The 17354-nt window shown below is 54.4% G+C and overlaps 1 long non-coding RNA gene across 1 annotated transcript; it reads right to left on the bottom strand.

Annotated features, from left to right (window-relative positions):
• Positions 1-668: 668 nt before the first annotated feature.
• Positions 669-7945, bottom strand: LOC110345062 (uncharacterized). The gene is made up of 3 exons (XR_002388104.2): positions 7741-7945; positions 1520-1627; positions 669-981 (listed from the first exon to the last, which is right to left on the bottom strand). It is a non-coding gene; the product is annotated as an uncharacterized LOC110345062 (long non-coding RNA).
• Between the last annotated feature and the right edge of the window lie 9409 nt (positions 7946-17354).

Here is a 17354-nt window from a genome sequence, read left to right as displayed (position 1 = left end):
AATAAGGAAGAGAAAAGCTAGTCAAGGAGCGAGTGGCCTCGCAGAGCTCTGTGATGGAGCCGTGGCCACACAGCGGGGACAGAGGCTGGCAGGGAGAGCAGGTGGAGCCCAGGGCCCTGACCAGAAACTGAGCTGGGGGATGTTAGGGTCAGACACAAGCCTCACAGCAGCAGTGCTCTCCAAGGAGGGGCAGCAGTGTCTGGAGGACATGCACGCTGCCCCAGAGCCTCCCTGCAGGCTGGAGGGAGAAGAGCCTGCATTTCTCCAGCGTCTAGGCAAAGGCAGGCCTCTGTGGCCCCAGCTGCTCCATCCGATGGCAGGGGGCTGCCCCGCCCCTGCCTCCGGCTCGAATTGTCCGTGCAGAGCTCACCAAGGCTCCGAGGGGTGGAGTGCTGCTGGTGGGGTGTCTCCACACGTGAGCTCCTGGTCTCCCCAGACCTCCCTGGATAAAGAAAGGCTAAATATAAATAATGTGCCTGTGTTGCGCTCTGACGCTGCCTTTGACTAGACGGAGCACGTGGAAATGGTTGATTAAAGATAAATAAAATTAGGCTCCTCCAGCCCCTCCAAACAGGGAAGCAGGCCTCTCTCTCAGCCCCTGAGATAAAGCTGCCCATCCTCGGGGGGACTCGGGGAGCTGGCTGTGAGCTGCTATTATGGAGGCTGTAGATTCATAAGGGGTGATCAACATATACAGTGAATGTTTAAGTTGAAAAATGTATTACAGCAAAAGACACACTGCCAAGAATCCCCTGTCAAAATGCTGCCCCTTGTTTTGAACACTTATCCCATCATGCTCGCCGCTCTCTGAAGCAGTCCTGGAAGTGCTCTCTCGCAAGCATCTTTGCAAGGTGCGACCGAAAACACAATGAACCGCTGCTGCCAGGGGCCACCCACAGACAGGCAGGCCCGTGCAAACGTTAGTGTGTCCTCATCCACTTTATTCACTGGATCTGGCGCCCCGCGATTTCTGGCTCCTTCCTGAAATCAAAATGACCGTGAAAGGCAAGCATTTTGAACAGATTCTGGACACTGCAGCAGTCACAACCGCACAACTAAAGATAGTCACAAAAGAGGACATCCAGAACAGCTACAGAAGATGGCAAGGGTCGTAGGATGAGTGTGTTCAGAGCAAGGGCGAGTATTTTGAGGGGGGTGAGTGGCAATGTCTTTTACCGTAATAAATTTAATTTAAATATTCACCATAGTCTTTGATCACACTGAGTAGACCCAGGAAAGCTGGTGGCTGGGACAAGGTGGTGGGAAGCAGTGTGTTGGGAGTGGTCTCCAGGGGACCGAGAGGCAGGGACCCTGACGAGCACCACCCAACCTTCCTCTGTCCTTTCTTGAAAATGGTGACAAACACTAACCCTGAAACCTGAATATCTTCACAAGAGTCTATTTTCCCAAGCCCTGGGCAGGGTGGGAGGCAGATGGGGTAAACCTCAGCTTTGCAAGCTGGCCTCAAAGCTAGGGGTTCTGGACTGCTGCAAAGCTCTTCAAGAGGGGCCAGACTCACCGACAGGGTAGACACCCAAAGGAAGCAGCTTGGTTCCTGTGTGGCATAACGTGACGATGCAGTGATGCTCCAGACACCACAGTGTCTTTGAGGAGGGATAGAAAGGTTCTGGAACCAGAGAGAAGTGGTTGTCACAATACTGTGAATGTCCTAAGTGCCACTGAATTGTCAATTCTGCCTTTTCATTCAGTACTGAGGATTGAACCCAAGGCCTTTGCATTGAGCTGCATCCCCAGGCCTTTTTTAATTTTAATTTTATTTTTCATTTTGAGACAAGACCTCCCTAAGTTACTGAGTTGCTCAGGCTGGACCGGAATTTACAATCCTCCCTCCTCAGTCTCTGGAGAAGTTGGATTGCACGTGTGCACCACCCTGCCCAGCATGAATTGTGCACTTTTAAATGATTAATTTTTGCTCTGTGAATTTCACCTCCATATAAGAAAGGGGAGGTTGGATGAAGCAGTTCCTTGAGCCCATTCCAGATGTGATAGTCCATGAGTTCTCATCGCGGGGGATCCAGCCTTACTGCCCTCCCTCCACCAGACTGCTGGAGAGGCCTGAGCATCCTTGTGGCACCCAGCGAGGAGAAGGGACTCGGTGGCACACTTCAGGGTCAGAGACTAAGGGTAAAGGCCACCCAGAAGGGTGCAGTCCCAGGCCTTGGAAGGGGTAGGCAGCAATGACAGCGTTGGTAATGGCAGCCTGAAGAGTGGGCTGAGACTTGCAGACTCAGGAGCAGAGGGAGCCCTGGGTCAAGGCTGGGGAGTCAAGGGATGGGTGCTCCCTTGGGGGATGGGAGGCCATTAGGGTCAAGGGACCTGGGCCCAAGCAGGGGTGGGGAGCTAAGGTAGAGGCCAGAGCAGACTCCAGCCTGGCCAGAGCCGATGGGAGACAATGACAGCCATCCAGCCTGTAGAGTCTGCACACCCCAAAGAGCCCTCATCACACCTCCGGGCTCCGTGGAAAAGCATGACATTTTCCTTAAAACCTGAAGCCCCATCCCTCAGTATCCCTAATTCCTCCCCACGACCCCTTAGTGTATTAAGACAGGCTTCCTGGATCCGCATTTACACAGCACTCTGTGTCCAAAGACATTTCATGGGGAGCTCCTGGTAATTTTCTGCTGCCACTCAGACTTTCAGAGGTGAAGATGTGTTCTTACCAAGCCTCAATTTCCCATTAAAACTGCTCAATAAATATGCAGGCAGGCACTGCTCCAGGTGGGGGTGTAGGGGCTTCTAGGGCCATCTTTGGACCAGGGAAGTGAGGCCACAGAGTCCTGTGTAGGGCTGAACCCTGATGGGCCAGATGTCCCTGATGGGACTCAGCAGAGTCCCCTGGTTCTCAAACTCCCTTCCAGGAACTCATGCTGGGGGTGGCGGTGGGGTGGGATGAGAGATGAGGGTGCTGGAGGAGCCATGGGCAGGAGGGTGCCCTCTCCCCTGCTGCTATCTGAGAAGCTGTGTAGCTACTCCATGTGGTGAGCTTTCAATCCAGATTCCACTGGGGAAAAGGCTTCACTGCAGGTAAACAAGCACAGTAATACAGCCCGCAATCAATTCTTGTAAGTAAAGATTTTCTGGAACATGGCCATGCCCACTCGTGTACAGATTGTCCTTTGCTACTTCCCGTATGCAGTGGCAGAGGTAAGAACCTGCCATACAGACTTCCCGCCTGGCAAAACCTGGGATATTTATCTGACTCTTTACAGAAAAAGTTTGCTGACCCCTGAAGTGGTCAAATCCTCGCCTTTTATAGATGAACAAACTGAGGCCAGAGGCAGAGTGAAGGTCACAAGTTAAGACAACAGGGGTGGGAGCAGGGAACTGGGAGCAAATCTCCGGTCCAGGGGATTCTTGTGCCTAGAGTATCTCGAGTCTCTCTCTACCTCACCCCCACAGTTCACCTCCCAGGAGCCACAGACCAGAAGAGCCAGTTAGAGAGGGACAGAGGACTCAGGGCACAGCCAGTGTCTCCCTCTCCCTGCAGCTCCTTCACTCTGGCTCACTGCCTCCACTTTGGCGACCACAGATGACAAGAGTCATCCCCACAGATCTGAGGGAAGGTGTCTTAGTTTTTCCCATTGCTGAGACAAAATACCCCATGCCCAAAGTTAAAGGAGGAAAGGGTTATTTAGCTTACAGTTTGTAGAGGCTTCAGTCCATAATCAGCTGGCTCTAAGGCAGGAAGGCATGGCAATGGGGCATCACAGAGGAGAAACACTCCATGGCAGGCCAAAGGCACAAAAAGCAGCAAGCAGTAAGCCACAAGCAGCAATGACAAGCAGCGCCCCTCTTTCTGTCCCTTATGTCCTATCTAGGGTACCAACCTTAGGGCAGGGACAACCCAGGGTGGGGTAGACTTAATCTTAGCATCAAACCATGAATCAATCCCAGCATCACATCTTTGATCCCAGTGTCATGCACCCTAGACCCAGCCATCTCCAAAAAGCCCACCTATGACCCCATGAGGCTTTGGGGGGACATCTAGACACAAGCCATAACAGAAGGGCAGAAAAGGAAGGGGGGACAGAACAGGCAAGGACAGTGTGTGAGCATCACCTGGCCATTACCCCTGCCTCCCTCCTCCACCTTCTCCATCTCCATCTTCCTCTGTCCTCCTCTGCACAGGGCCCCATAGCTAACAGGCAGACCATAGATTTGCTGATAGAAGGCAGACCTTTGGAGAAGGAAAACCACAGTGGCTGCAAGGCACCCATGTAGCCCAATGACCCTCCTGGACTTAGTGGAATAGAGGCATCATGAATACCAGCAGGGCAGGATGAGCCTATGCAGGAACTATGAGAATCTGCTGGGGTTTGGGCCCTGATGGGAGGTGCCTAGAGTCCACCCCAGTGGGGGGCAAAGAGCCCCACTTTGGGAACAGACAAGGTTCACGATGCATTCCAAAGGGCTACATGGAACCTAAAACCTAGACTTTCTCTGCACCTGGCCTAGACAACAATGTCCCGGTGAGGCACAATGCAGTTGGGAAAATGTCCCTGGGCTTGAGGACAAACAGGGACCTGTGGTTTGAGACTGGTTTCTAAACATCCATAGGCAACATTCACAAAGTGTTGCAAAGCCTGGAAGGCATGGGAATTGAGCTAGAAGGGATGGAATATTTGCTCCAGTTCAGGGACATCTCTAAAGCCAGGTTCCGTGCTGCACCCCTGTAATCCTAGCACTCTGGGAGGCTGAGGCAGGAGGATCATAAATTCCAGCCCAGTCTGGGCAACTTAGCTACATCCTGTTTCAAAATAAAAAATATCTACTCATTAAAATCGTTGCATGGCTTTTTTATAACCTGCCCTGGGAAAGCCCATCTTCCCACGGTCCATCCACTGCTGATGTCTGAGTCCTTCCATTGCTGTCCCCAGGGACATTTTCTGCACCAAACACAAAACATGCCAAGCCTTTTCCCTGTTATACCTAGGGGAGCAGAAAGGGTGACTCCCTAACTTCCATTTGTTTCTTTGCTCAGTCTACATGGGCCTTGGGAGAGGGTCCCTGCCTCTCTCTTGTTATTCCCTCCTCTAGAAGTGCTTTCCTTCGCTCTTGCTGCAGATTAGCTGTGACACTAGAAGGATGGGCCCAAAAAAGCAATCTCTCTGGGGACAAGGACAACTGTGTCACCCAGCGTTTTACCCAGCACAGCTGCGACACAGGACCAACACCTGGTGGACACGAGTGGCATGCCCATGTGCTTGGGCGGGTGGGCAGATAGATGGGTGGGAGGGTGAGGGTAGCATTCAAGAAAGCTAATCCCTAGCTTTCAAAGCCTAGTTCCAGCCCAAGGAGCCCCGGGAACCCTTGGGGACCTCTCCCTTCTGGGTGCTTCTGCCTCTGCACGTGGTTTCCACACTGGCCCTGAAGACGGTGGAAATTGACTTGACAACAGCCCACGGGGGCTCCTCTCTGCAGGCTGCAGCTTTCAAAATCATTCTCCCATCATCAGTGGCTACAAATAAACCACTAACGATGCCTGGCAACCTCTGAGGATCAAAGGCGACCGAGAAAAGCAAAATCAAATTACCCTGGATGGCGGCCGCCCCTGGAAGGTCCTAAGAGCAGAGAAACAGGCCTGCATCAGCCCTCCTGGGCCAGCAGCCGCCTAGGGGGAGAGCAGATCCGGCAAACAGCCCAGCAAGGGAGGAGAGGCAGCCCACAGCAGCTTGGGATGGGCTATAACGTGCTTTTTAACTTTAAGATTTGGATGCTAACATTTAAAAAGCATAAGCTTTCACATAAAACTGAATGTCTGGCTCCTCTCAAGAGACTAGTGCCCTGCAGGCTGCTGGGCCTGGGGTCAGAAATCCCCAGAGCCACACAGTCGCAGTCCCTCAGGACTGAGGTGTCTCCAGTAGACCAGCCCACTCCTGTGCTTGCCTGGCCCCTGGAGGTGGGTGAATGTGGGACGTTTCTGCTCTAAGAGGCTCCTGTCTCACTCAAAATGTTCCCACATGTCCAGGGTGAGGACCCTTCCTTGCCTTCCATACAACACGATCACCTGTCTTCTTTTTTGTCTTTCTCTGAACTCCATAATCTCTCTGACTCATCTCTCTAAAGAGAGGTCTGGGGCTCGTCTTGGCCAGTCCTCTGCTCCCCTGATTCTGAACTGCGAGTTGCCTGGGGCCTGAGCTGGGCCTCTCTCTAAAGAACAAAAAGAAACCCAACAAGGCCCTCACCAAGTCCCCTTCTGCTCTGCCATCCCTTGAGCTGAGTATTAGTGAGTGTCTCCAGAGAAACAGCCAATGGGATGGAGAGATGGAGAGGTGGGGGTGTCTGCGGGAATTGGCTCATGTGGTCATGGAGGCCCAGAAGCCTCACAACGTGCTGCCTGCCAGCCTAGAACTGGCGAAGCCCGCACTGAGACGCATTCTCAGCCTGAAGCTCTGAGGACCAGGATCTCCAATGTCAGAGGGCCAGAGAAGACAGGTGGCCCAGCTCAAGCTCAGAGAGGAACCGGGCCATCCTAACTTTTCATCTCATCTGGGCCTCGATATCCTGGATGCTGCCGGCTCCGAGCACATTAGTGAAGATGGATCATCCTTCCTCAGTTTTCCTATCTGATGCTAATCCCTTCTGGAAACATCCTCCTGTACATCCACAACATCGCATTGTCCTGGGAATCTGGCACCCTTGGCCCAGTCAGTTTGGGCCCGAGAGTTAGGCCTCACAGGCTGCCCTGCCTGCGGCTGAGACCCACCAGCCTTGGGCTCTGCTGTGGGAAGACCGGCCCTGGGAAGCGCAGGCAGCCAAGAGGGAGGAAGTGAGGAACAGCACCTGTTTGCTCTGGGATAACACTGCAGGCTCCGTTTGGAGGGAGGGGCTGAGAGGGCTGTTTGTTCTGGGAATGGTTAATCCCTGTTCAAATTTACATCCTGAATCTTTAATGCAACTGTGTCCACAAGGAGGTGGCAGAGTCTCTGCACAGCTGGGTCTGACTGCAGAGAACCTGACTCTGGCTCAATGACTCCTTCGGGACCTAGGAGCACCCAGGACCCCGCTTCCAGGAGGGCTGGCTCAGGGAGAGAGCCAGGTGAAAGTTCCACAGGCCCAGCAGAATTCGTGACTGGCCACGCTGGCCAGGGTCCATGTAGCATTTGTTCTGCAAGAAATCACACTATATAGGTCTGTGTGGGACCCTTGTTTCACTCAGTTTTCAAGTATTTATTTTTAAAAATAAGTTCTGGAACCAGACAAGGGGGTGCAGGCCTATAACTTCAGCACTCTTGGAGACTGAAGCAGGAGGATGGCAAGTTTGAGACCAGCCTGGGCAACTTAGCAGTTTAGTGAGACCCTGTCTCAAAATAAAAAAATAAATAGTGTGAAGGCCCTGGGTTCGATTCCCAGCCAGAGGACACTGTGGAGCAAGCAGCCCAGGTAGCCCCTCAGTGTGGGCACCATGCTCTTCTCTAATCAGGGGGAACACACCTGCCCAGGGGGCCTGGCATGCACTGGTAAAGGTAACCTTCCTAGGAAAGCCTGGACTGGTAGCGTTTGCCAGTTCCCATGGTGTACACGTCCCCAGCATGGCTGGTTTCACTGTAAGGTCAGCAGGGGAGTGTGCAGGATGCCCGAGCACCACCCGCCACACCAGTCTGTCCACTTCGGTGGGCTTTATTCTCTCTTCAGCTGAGCTACAGGCTGAAGAGACAGAAAGCTTGGGAGGAAAAGCAGGGGTTTTCACCAGAGACATAAGAAACAAGCAGCACAAACCTTTATCGCTGGTGAGAGGTGAGAAGATCAGCTTGAGGCCATCTGCAAAGACAAGACTCTCCGAGGCTCCAAACAGCCACAGCGGCAGGCAGAGCCATCAGGGCTGTCCCAGAGCCTGGACCTAGGAGCGGACGGTGTAGGGATTCAGTCATGAGCAGGAGCCAAAGCTGGTGGCTGCCCAGAGGAAAGGTGGAGCACAATTGCCCCATCTGTGAAAAGGAGAGCTATTTGTTAGAATGAAAGGAGCCAGTGCCTTCACGGTGTTTGGTTCAGTGCTGGCACCCAGTATTCACTCACCCAGAGGCAAGGGGCACACAGCGGGAGGAACAGTCTGGGAGCAACTAGAAGGCAAGTGAGACCTGTCCGTAAGTGCTGCACTGCCAGCCAGGGAGCCAAGGCAGAGAGCAGAAGCCCTGGGTGTCCTCTCGGGGCTGCAGGCCACCTACAGCAGGAAGGGCAGGGAGGGCTCTGGGGTCGGCGAGGAGGTGACAGTAAGGACTGGGCTTGGAGGACAGGACACACAGCAGGCTGGGGAAGGAAGAGGATCTAGAAGAACCCAACAGCCAAAGCAAAATCTGGTGGGGTGGGGAGCATCCCATGGGGTGCTGGGGGATCACCAAGATGGTGACTGTGTTAGCTTTTCATCGCTATGACAAAACACCTGAGAATAGCAACTTAGAGGAGGAAAGGTTTATTTTGGCTCATGGTTTCAGAGGGCTTAGTCCATGGCTGGCTGGCTCCACTGCTTTTAGACCTGTGGGAAGGCAGAAACATCATGGAGGAAGGGTTTGGCTGAGGAAAACTGCTCATCTCATGGCAGCCAGGGAGAAGAAACAGGAAAGAGCCAGAGAGGAAGGAACTAGGGACAAGGTATAGTCCCCCAGGGCATGCCCTCTTGATCCACTCCCATTCGACAGACCTCACCTCCTGGGTTTCCATCACCTCCCAGTAATGTCATTGAATTGTGATCTCGTCCACTTGATGAAATTAGGGCTCTCAAGATCCAATCACCTCCCCAAAGCCCATCAGCTGCCAGTGAGACCTTCAACACCTTGAGCCTTTGAGGGGCATTTTGGATAACAATCATAAGAGTGACTGATCCATCCCAGCTCTGAGCAAGGTCTTGACCACTCCCTGAACAAGTGTCCCAGCCTGAGAGCTTGGAAGGAAGGAAGGCAGCAGCATCCGGTTAATAGGCAGCCGAGGAGAAGGGCCGCACCACCAGGCCCAGCCTGCCTCCTGCACAGCCCCTCTGCCAGTGGTAGCCCTCTAACCCTGGCAGTGGCGGGCTGCCTCACCCTGCACCCTTGCTGCCCACTGCAGGTCTCTCAGTGGCCCTGCTGGAAGCCATGGAGGCTCCAGGGAGGGTGGGCCCTGTGGCGGGACCTATTTAGGGCAGCATCTTTGTGGTCTCTTCAAATTACAGCACCCAAGGATGTGGCGAGTGTCCTCACAGGAGGCTGGCCCTGTCTCTCTCCATCTCTGTCCTCCTGTCCTTTTCTCTCTGTCTTTTTGTCTCCCTCCTCTTCTCTCCTCCCCTCAAACAGGCCCTGCCCAGCAAGGATTGGATGCCATGAAAATAGAAAGGGGCTTGCTCTACCCAAGTTACAGTTTGAGGGGTGCTTTTAGCCTGGTGGCAGGTGGCGTGAAAGAAACAGAGCAGAGAAGAAAGACAGCCCCTCACTCCACCCAAGTCTGCCCTCCCCTGCCTTCTCCCCTCTACCTTCCTCGCCTCTTCCTGGAACTGAGGAATCCCTAGGAACAAGAACTGTGCCGAGTACTTAACCTGCAGCGTGGCTGAGTCCACAGCAAGAAAAATTCAAGTTGGCCCTGGAGGAGACAAGGGTCCTGCCAGGTCATGAAGTCGGGCAGTGGCCAGGCTGGCCAGACTCTTCCTGGTCCCAGCGTCATCGTCCCTAGGCGCCCACATCTTGGTGGGAGGGCTGGGTGTTCTCCTGCCTTGGGCAGGGACTGGTTCTCCTACCCATGGCTCCTCGGGTCCCTAACAGCCACTCCTGTCTCACTGAAGTCCCCAAACAGAGGCCCAGGGCACATGCCTCCTGACTCAGGATGCGGACTCCATAGCCCAGAGCACAGCACCCCCATGTCAGCAGGTGATCCGAGGACAAAGATGGCCAGCAGCCCACCTGGCTCTGCAGCCCTGGCCTCCAGAATGGCCACCAGCCTGCGAGATTCGGCCCCCAGAGACCAACCGGCCTTCAGCAAGTGCAGAAGGAGCCCAGCTCGCTCTGGTTAGCACGATCCACTGCTAAATGATCTGATTAAATGGGCCTTTCTGCTGCCCAGCTGGAGGTGATAAGCTCCAGCCAGGAGTTTGTTTTACCTCAAATTGGGATGTTTAACCCCAGAAAAACAAATCCCTGTTCGCCACCTCCCCCAGCCCACAACCCCTTTCATGGCCCTCGCTGCCTGGGGACAGCTGAGCTGATGGCCATGCACAGGGCCAGCTGGAGTGGCGGGGAAAAGGCATCGCTCCAGGCCTTGAGAGAAAGTGATGGTGAGCAAGCCAGGCTGGGTCCTCCCCTCCAGAAGCTTCTGCATCGGAGACTCGAGGCCGGAGGGAAACCAGCCTGCTTCGGCCAGGCACAAACCTCTGCACTCTCACTATGGAGTGACTGGTTGTAAATTGGTCGTAACCCACAAGGCTGGACTCTCCGGGCAGCCTGTGCTACCCCAGAGATGCAGCCCAGGGTGCTGGGTATTTGGTGAGGGTGGAAACGAGGAGGACCTTGATATTAAGGAATTTGTCCTATACCATGGGGCTCGGGTTTGGCCCTGACTCTGCTTCCTAGCTGTGTGACCTTAGGCAAGTGACTCGATGTCTCTGGGCCTTAAGGTCCTGTAAGGTAAGGGTGATAGTACTACCTTCCTCGCAGCATGATTTTGAGAGTGGAATGACCTACAAGCAAAGCACCCAGCCTAGAACCTGACCCTGCACGGGGACAGGGGATGAGAGAGATGCTGAGAAGGCACCAGAGGAGGATCCCTTCCGTTCTCATCTTGTGACCCAGACACTCCACCCCACTGTCCCCACCGAGGGGACACCTGGCACCTCAGATCTAGAGACAAGCACAGCGTGAGTGTAACAGGGTCCCCCTGACGCTCAGTTTTCCTTTCCACGGTTACCCAGGCTCAAGTGTGGTCCAAAAATATTAAATGGAAAATGTCCAGAAATAACTTGTAAGTTTTAGAAAACTTTTTAATACAATGTATTGTGGTAATTCTTCTGTTTTTATTATTGGTAATCTCTTACTGCACCTAGTGTGTAAATTAAAATTTATCGCAGATGTGTATGCCCAGGGAAAGCCCGGTATCTACAGGGCTCGAGATTGTTCTCTGGCCAGGCACCAGCATGGTGTCTCGGAATGTCTAACCCGAGGGGAAGGAGGGACGGCTGTTAGCACAGAACCCCGGGGAGGAGGGTTCCCGTGTCCACCAACAGGACAATGGATAAATCGCCACACACCAGCCAGCGGGACCTGAGGCAGCTTTACCAGCGTGCGGACTCCTGTCCCATAATGACCCAACTGTTCCTTGGGTGTGGAATACTGAGTTAGAAAGAAACGGGATCCCTACTTAACATTTTTTTTAAGCCTCCTAAACAAGCAAAGTGAGCACCACCATGTTGACCAGAATATACATTATAGGAAGGTCTTCTGTAATGTAGGTCTTCTATAATGTAGGTCTTCTATAATGAAGGTCTTTTTGAACAGGACTGGAATAACAAATGCAGCATTTCAGCCAGGGCTGCCCTGGTGAAGCAGGACTGGACAGGGGACAGTAACACAGGTGACTCCTCCACTCTGGCACTTTGCAGGTGTCCGTCTGAGTCATGTCCACCACTTAGATGAGGCCGTTTCCTTTCTACATATCAAAAATACTTTTTAGGACAATGAAAACCATTTTTTAAAAACTTGGTCTGGCTTAGAAATAACATCTTCCTTAGGAGGCAGTGGGTGAGTGGAGGAAATGGCACTGTGCTCACTGCTGGTGGAAATGGGAAATGGCTCAGCCACTTGGGAAAACAGTTCGGTAGTTTCCGGTAAGGAAATTACTTCCTACAATTACTCTATGACCCAACAATCCCACTCTTCAAGAGAAAAGAGAATATATTCAAATATCCACAGCAGCTCAATTCATAACAGCCAAAGACTGGAACCAACGCCACTGTTCATCCCCAGGAGAATGGAGAGCAAACCGAGGGCCATCCACCCAATGGGACACCACTTGGCCACAGGGAGACAGGGATGGCTGAGCCACCAACAGCACAAAGGATGCTGAAGACCTCATCCTAAAGGAAGGACATGAGGTGCAAAGGCTACACTCCATACTGTATGACTCTGTTTATAGGAAAATCTAGAAAAGGCAAAACTACACAATGACAAAAGCCAATCAAAGTCACCAGGGCGAGGGAGGCACGGACTTCCCCTGACACAAAGGGAGCACGGTCCATTTCATCTGCATCCTGGGCCCCAGGATAATGCCTGCTGAGATCGGAACCCACCCCACCTCTGTCCACGGTTCCCTAGGTTTGCTTTCCACCCAGACTGCAGGATTTCCTCCTGGAAGGTAGAAACAGCCTTCTTGCCCTAGGCCCCTATTCCCAGACCCTCCAGCAGAGGTCGCTGTCCACCGCCCCCCCCCCAACTGGTCCACCTCAACGCCAGGTCAGCAGCCCTAGGTGGAAGCCTGCTGGGATCTTGGACCCCTCCCTCTTGTCCTGTGGGACCCAGGGCCCCTCCCAACCCCCAAGGCTCACTTCTCCCTGACTCTGCTCTCACCTCCACCTGTGTCCCTGGAGACCTGCATCACAGTCTCCAGATGCCCCTGGCTCAGCACACTCTCCCTACAAGGCAGCTTCAGGCTGGCTGCCCTGCTGGGGCAGGGAGGCACCTGACCTGGCCCCCTCTGCAGAGACCACCTGCCACGCTCACTGCCTTGTCACCTCCCGCCAGGATGTCCTGACGCCCCACCCAGCCTGGTGTCCTGCCTGCTCCCAACCCATCCCTCACCCTCCTCCTCCCTGACATACTCCTGTCCTCTCCTGGCCTCGCCCTTCTGCCCATCCTGCAGCTGTGCACCCAGCCCCCACCCTCACTTTGGCGACTGCTGCCTCTGACACCAGGGCTTGGGAGGAAGATTCTGAAGCTCGGAACCGTCCTGGTCGCCTGCCAGCTGAGAGACCCGAGCAGGTGCCACCTCCTCTTGGCGCTTCTGTCTCCAGACCTGAGGGACAGCGGTGGCCCCACAGTTGAGGCCCCAGGATGTCTGCGGTTTCAGTTCCACGAGGTCAGCAAGGAGAAAGGTAAGCAAAGCACACTGTAAGGTGTCTTTTGAGCAAGAGAGAGACCACATTCTTGTGACTTTTATTGCAGTACATTATAATTGTTCTATTTATTATTAGTTATGGTCGTTAATCTCTTGCTGTGTCTAATTTATAAAGTAAACTATCACAGGCATGTATTACAGGAAAAACCACAGCTTACTAGTGTTCAGTACTATCGTGGCTTCAGGTGCCCACTAGGGATCTTGGGATGCACCCCCCAGGACAAGGGGACACCACCATATCTACGGAGCCTCACTTGTGGTGAGAGATCAGTCAGGACTCCCGCAGCAGCACACAGAACCTGCACACCCCTGTGTGGTTCCACTGCTTTCTCCAGAGACACAGCTATCCCTCCACGCCAGCCCCATGCCCATCCTCCAACACTATTTTGGCTTCTGCCAATTCCCATGTGTTGGGGACCTCCCATTTGTGCAGCTGGGGCAGAAGAGAGGGTCAGAAGGGGTGTGCAGGAGGAGGCAGGGTGTTTGTGGGAGGTTTGGCGGAGCTGCCAGTGTCTGAATGCTGGGGCCTGGGGTGGCTGCATACACCCTCTCTCCGCCCCCTCTCTGGCTGCTGCTGTTTTTGCTGCAGCGTGTCAGTGATGGATGAGACTTTAATGAAAGTAATGAGATGTTTATGACAGTGGTTATCTCCAAAATTAGGCCTTTTAGCAATTATTCCTGGGGACTGTTCCCCAGGTAGATAACTCCTTTTTGGGGGGGGGGGGCTCTTACCTGAGAAGGATTCCCAGCATCCCCCAGTGCTGTGATGGATGAACGATAGGGTATGAGCTCCTTGGGAAATGTGGCACAACTTCTGCCTGAGGCTTCTCCCCAGAAGAGGAAAGGTTTGATGTCTGTGGAGGCTATGAAACCCAGAGAGGGTACCTCTGGGCTCAGAACCTGAGGCTCTGGGTTCAAGTCCTACCTTTATAGTCCTCTTTGATTCTGAGAGTTCAGAAAATTTGTGCCTCTCTGAGCCGTGTTTACATCTATGAAATGAGATAAATAGCTCACGGGCTCTTGATGAGGACAGGTGATGTGAGGCACATGAACGTACTCAGTGAATGCTCAGGCAGCAGGCCTGTGGTACACAGCCATAATGCTGATATCAGCACGTTTCAGAACATTCTTATTTAAGCCCCAGGACAGCCCCTTCCCTGGCCTTCCCCACGGTAGTACTATCTGAGTGTCCAATGTGGTCACTGTCTCCTTATGAAAACAACCACCTCCTAGGCTTTACTACTTTTGTAGACCCTCTGGTGTTTTGACCCCAGCCCTTGGAGTGGGGATGCATGGGTCACCACTGATCCCATCTTTCTGGAATTCTGTTCTCACTCCCCTGACCCCACTCCGCCTACCCAGACTCTCTGTCGTGTCCCATGGCACTGCCACCACAGCCAGTTCACGTCTGTGTCTGCCTCTTCCGAGGTCCCATAGGAAGGGCAGAAGTGGACAGTCCTGGCCACGAGGAGGTAGGAGATGTCACCTCTCGGGTCACGTATCTAATGGACCCTACCATGTGCCCAACACTGTACTGGGCGCCAGGGTGCAGCTGTTCTCAAGCCAGGCATTTCCTCCCTGTCGTAGTTACTTCTCTCTCATTGCTGAGACAAAATACCTGACACCCAGAGTTAAAGGGGGGAAGGTTTATTTAGCTCACAGTTTGTAGAGGTTTCAGTCCATAGTCGGCTGGCTCCAAGGCGGGGGGGCACATGCCAGAGCGGCAACCGTTCATGGCGGACAACAAAAGCAACAAGGGAGCTTAACAGCCTCCTTTTGCCCCTCATAGCTCATCCAGGCTACTCAGGGCAGGCAGCACTCACACCCTTAATCCTAGGGCCCCTGAGCCTAGCACTGCACCATGAATCAATCCCAGTGTCACACACTGTCGATCCAGCCCCCTCTGAAAAAGCCCCGCCTATGACCGCATGAAGCTTTGGGGGACGTCTAGACACACCCATAACACTGCCCTCCGGGAACTGGCATTTCTGAAGGGTGCGTGGTTCCCCAAAGCCTGAGACAGACCCTGGCTGTCTGTAGCTGCTGCACACCACACACCAGGGGACAGGGTAGTGAGAGAGCCAGGAGTGAGGTGCCCACCTGCCCACTCACGCAGGCCACTGGGGGAGGATTTGGCCTGGCCGGGAAGGAGAGCAAGCCAAGCAGGCAGAGGCAGGAGAAGTGATCTCAGCTGCCACATGAGGACCGTGATGTGCGGACTGGGTGCTCTCGCTGCCCTGTCACTGGGCACTGGTCCCCAGGGGTCTGCCTCCACAGGGTAGCCTGGGCAATAGAATGACCCAGCCCCTTGCATGCTGGCATCGCTTCTGCTCTGCCAGGAAGAGGCAGAAGGGCCAATGCCAGAGGTGGGAGTAGATTCTTGCCCAGAAACAGCTGCCAAGATGCCAGAAGCTCCCCTTCCCACCTCCTCCCAGGGCCTTGGCTTTGCAAATGCAAGAACTTGCCAGCTTGGGCTGGGGAAGTGGGAGGCACCACCGTCACCACCCCCTCAAGAAGAGCAAGCTGGAGATTGTCAGGGGACCTGCCTGGGGCAAGGACATCCTGCTGCAAAGTACATCCTAAACCCAGCCAGGAGATGCCCCTCACTGCTGCCCATGGGGTAGGGCACGAAACTGGGGACAGCTCCCTGAGGGTCCATGGCTGTGAGGTGCAGTGAAGCAGCTGTCCAGTGCCCAGGAAGGTGGGCAGTGGCTTCACTGTTTCTGCAAGCCACAGCCACTGGTGCTGATGATGGAACTATCCAGAGCTCTGTCCAAGAATGGTCCCCTTGTTTGTAGGAAGGGCACTGGGCCCTGTCCCCCAAAAGGATGCCTGCTCTGATTGCCTTCTTCCAGCCCAAAGGAGGAAGCAGCCCTGTCCCCTTTCAAAGGGACTTGCTTCTCTCCCTTGAAAAGCCTGAGAGACCAATTCGGCTCCAACCTTTTCTCCCAGAGCAGCTGCCCAAAGATGTGCATTTCAGCCAGATGCCCATCCCAGTGCTTAGAGACAGGGCAAGGACAGAACACGTCGCACCTCAGAGGTGGGCCTGGAGGCAGAGCCCCAGAAGGCACAGGAGAGCTGAGGCGACCGGAGACAGACTCCCCAGCCACCCACCAGGCTTCTCTTCCTGAGCTCCACGAAGCCCCTCTCCCTCAATCTGCCTTTGCCCTAAAGCTGCCCCGGCCCCAGCAGCCCCTCTGTGGGTCAGTGTGTACAGGTCACTCCCCTTTCTCAGTGATGTGACTCTCACCCCCCGGGAGGGTGTTGGCAGCCTCGATTCCATGCAAAACAGAGGCCCTGGCTGGGTAGTTCTTTCAGATCTGTGGCTCTGTGGGTGACCCTGGGGTCAGTGCTCCCCTCCTGTGGCTCTCTGTGGACTTGGACAGGGCCAGGGCATCAGGCAGGCCATTGGGTGGTCCACGTGCAGCAAGGGTTGGATGCCTTCAAAGTAGAAAGGGGCTCGCTTACCCTAGTTACATCCGAGGGGTGTTCTTAGCCTGGTGGCAGGTGGCACGAAGGAAACACAGTGGAGAAAGCCAGCCCCTCACCCCCCCAAGGCTCCCTTCCTCCTCCTCCTCCTCCTCCTCCTCCTCCTCCTCCTCCACCTCCACCCTTTTCTCCCATCCTTTCCCCTGTTTCCTTCTCTCCCCTCCCTTTACCTCTTCTCCCCTCCTCTGTCCTGGCCCTTCTCCCCCTCTTCAGCATTACAAGACAGGCCCTGGTGTCAGGACCCAGTAGGAATAGGGGATGCACCCCCTTTTGAGGAAGGGGTGCTTCACTCACGCATGAGCCCCACCCCTCACCCACACAGACCATCTGTGTGTGTAGGCAGCTATGAACCCGCACACCCGCCAGGCAGGTGGCCCAGGCTCACGCTAAGTGTGCTGGAGTGAGGAGATCACACCCAGCCCCTTTTATGCTGAGCGCCCGGGCGGGGTCCGGCTGGCAGCAAAAAGTGTTTGGAACTTGGTCTGGGTGGAGCACAGCAGAAGCTCTGACACCACGGTGGGGAGGAGGAGGTGCAGAGCTCCCCGGTCTCCCTGCAGTGCCACCCGGCCCACCTCACTCCTCACATCCCCGGGGACCCCAGTCCCACCCTGGGTCCTGGCCCCTCACCCCGCTCCTCTGCCAGCCTGGCCCAGAACCATCCTAGCACCAGCAGGTTTTTTCTCTTTTAGTCAAAATCAATGACAATGCAGAGTTATAAGGCAGCCGTGGGGAGGAAGAAGAAAGCGTCCAGTGTCAGGATTGATGGGGAGGCAGCT

Source organism: Heterocephalus glaber, unplaced genomic scaffold (genome assembly GCF_053883595.1).
Source record: "Heterocephalus glaber isolate CG9 unplaced genomic scaffold, H.glaber_assembly_v1.0 deba00000937, whole genome shotgun sequence".
Taxonomy (NCBI): Eukaryota; Metazoa; Chordata; class Mammalia; order Rodentia; family Bathyergidae; genus Heterocephalus; species Heterocephalus glaber.
Note: the sequence above shows the minus strand (reverse complement) of the source record. Positions and strands in the feature narration are given on the sequence as shown.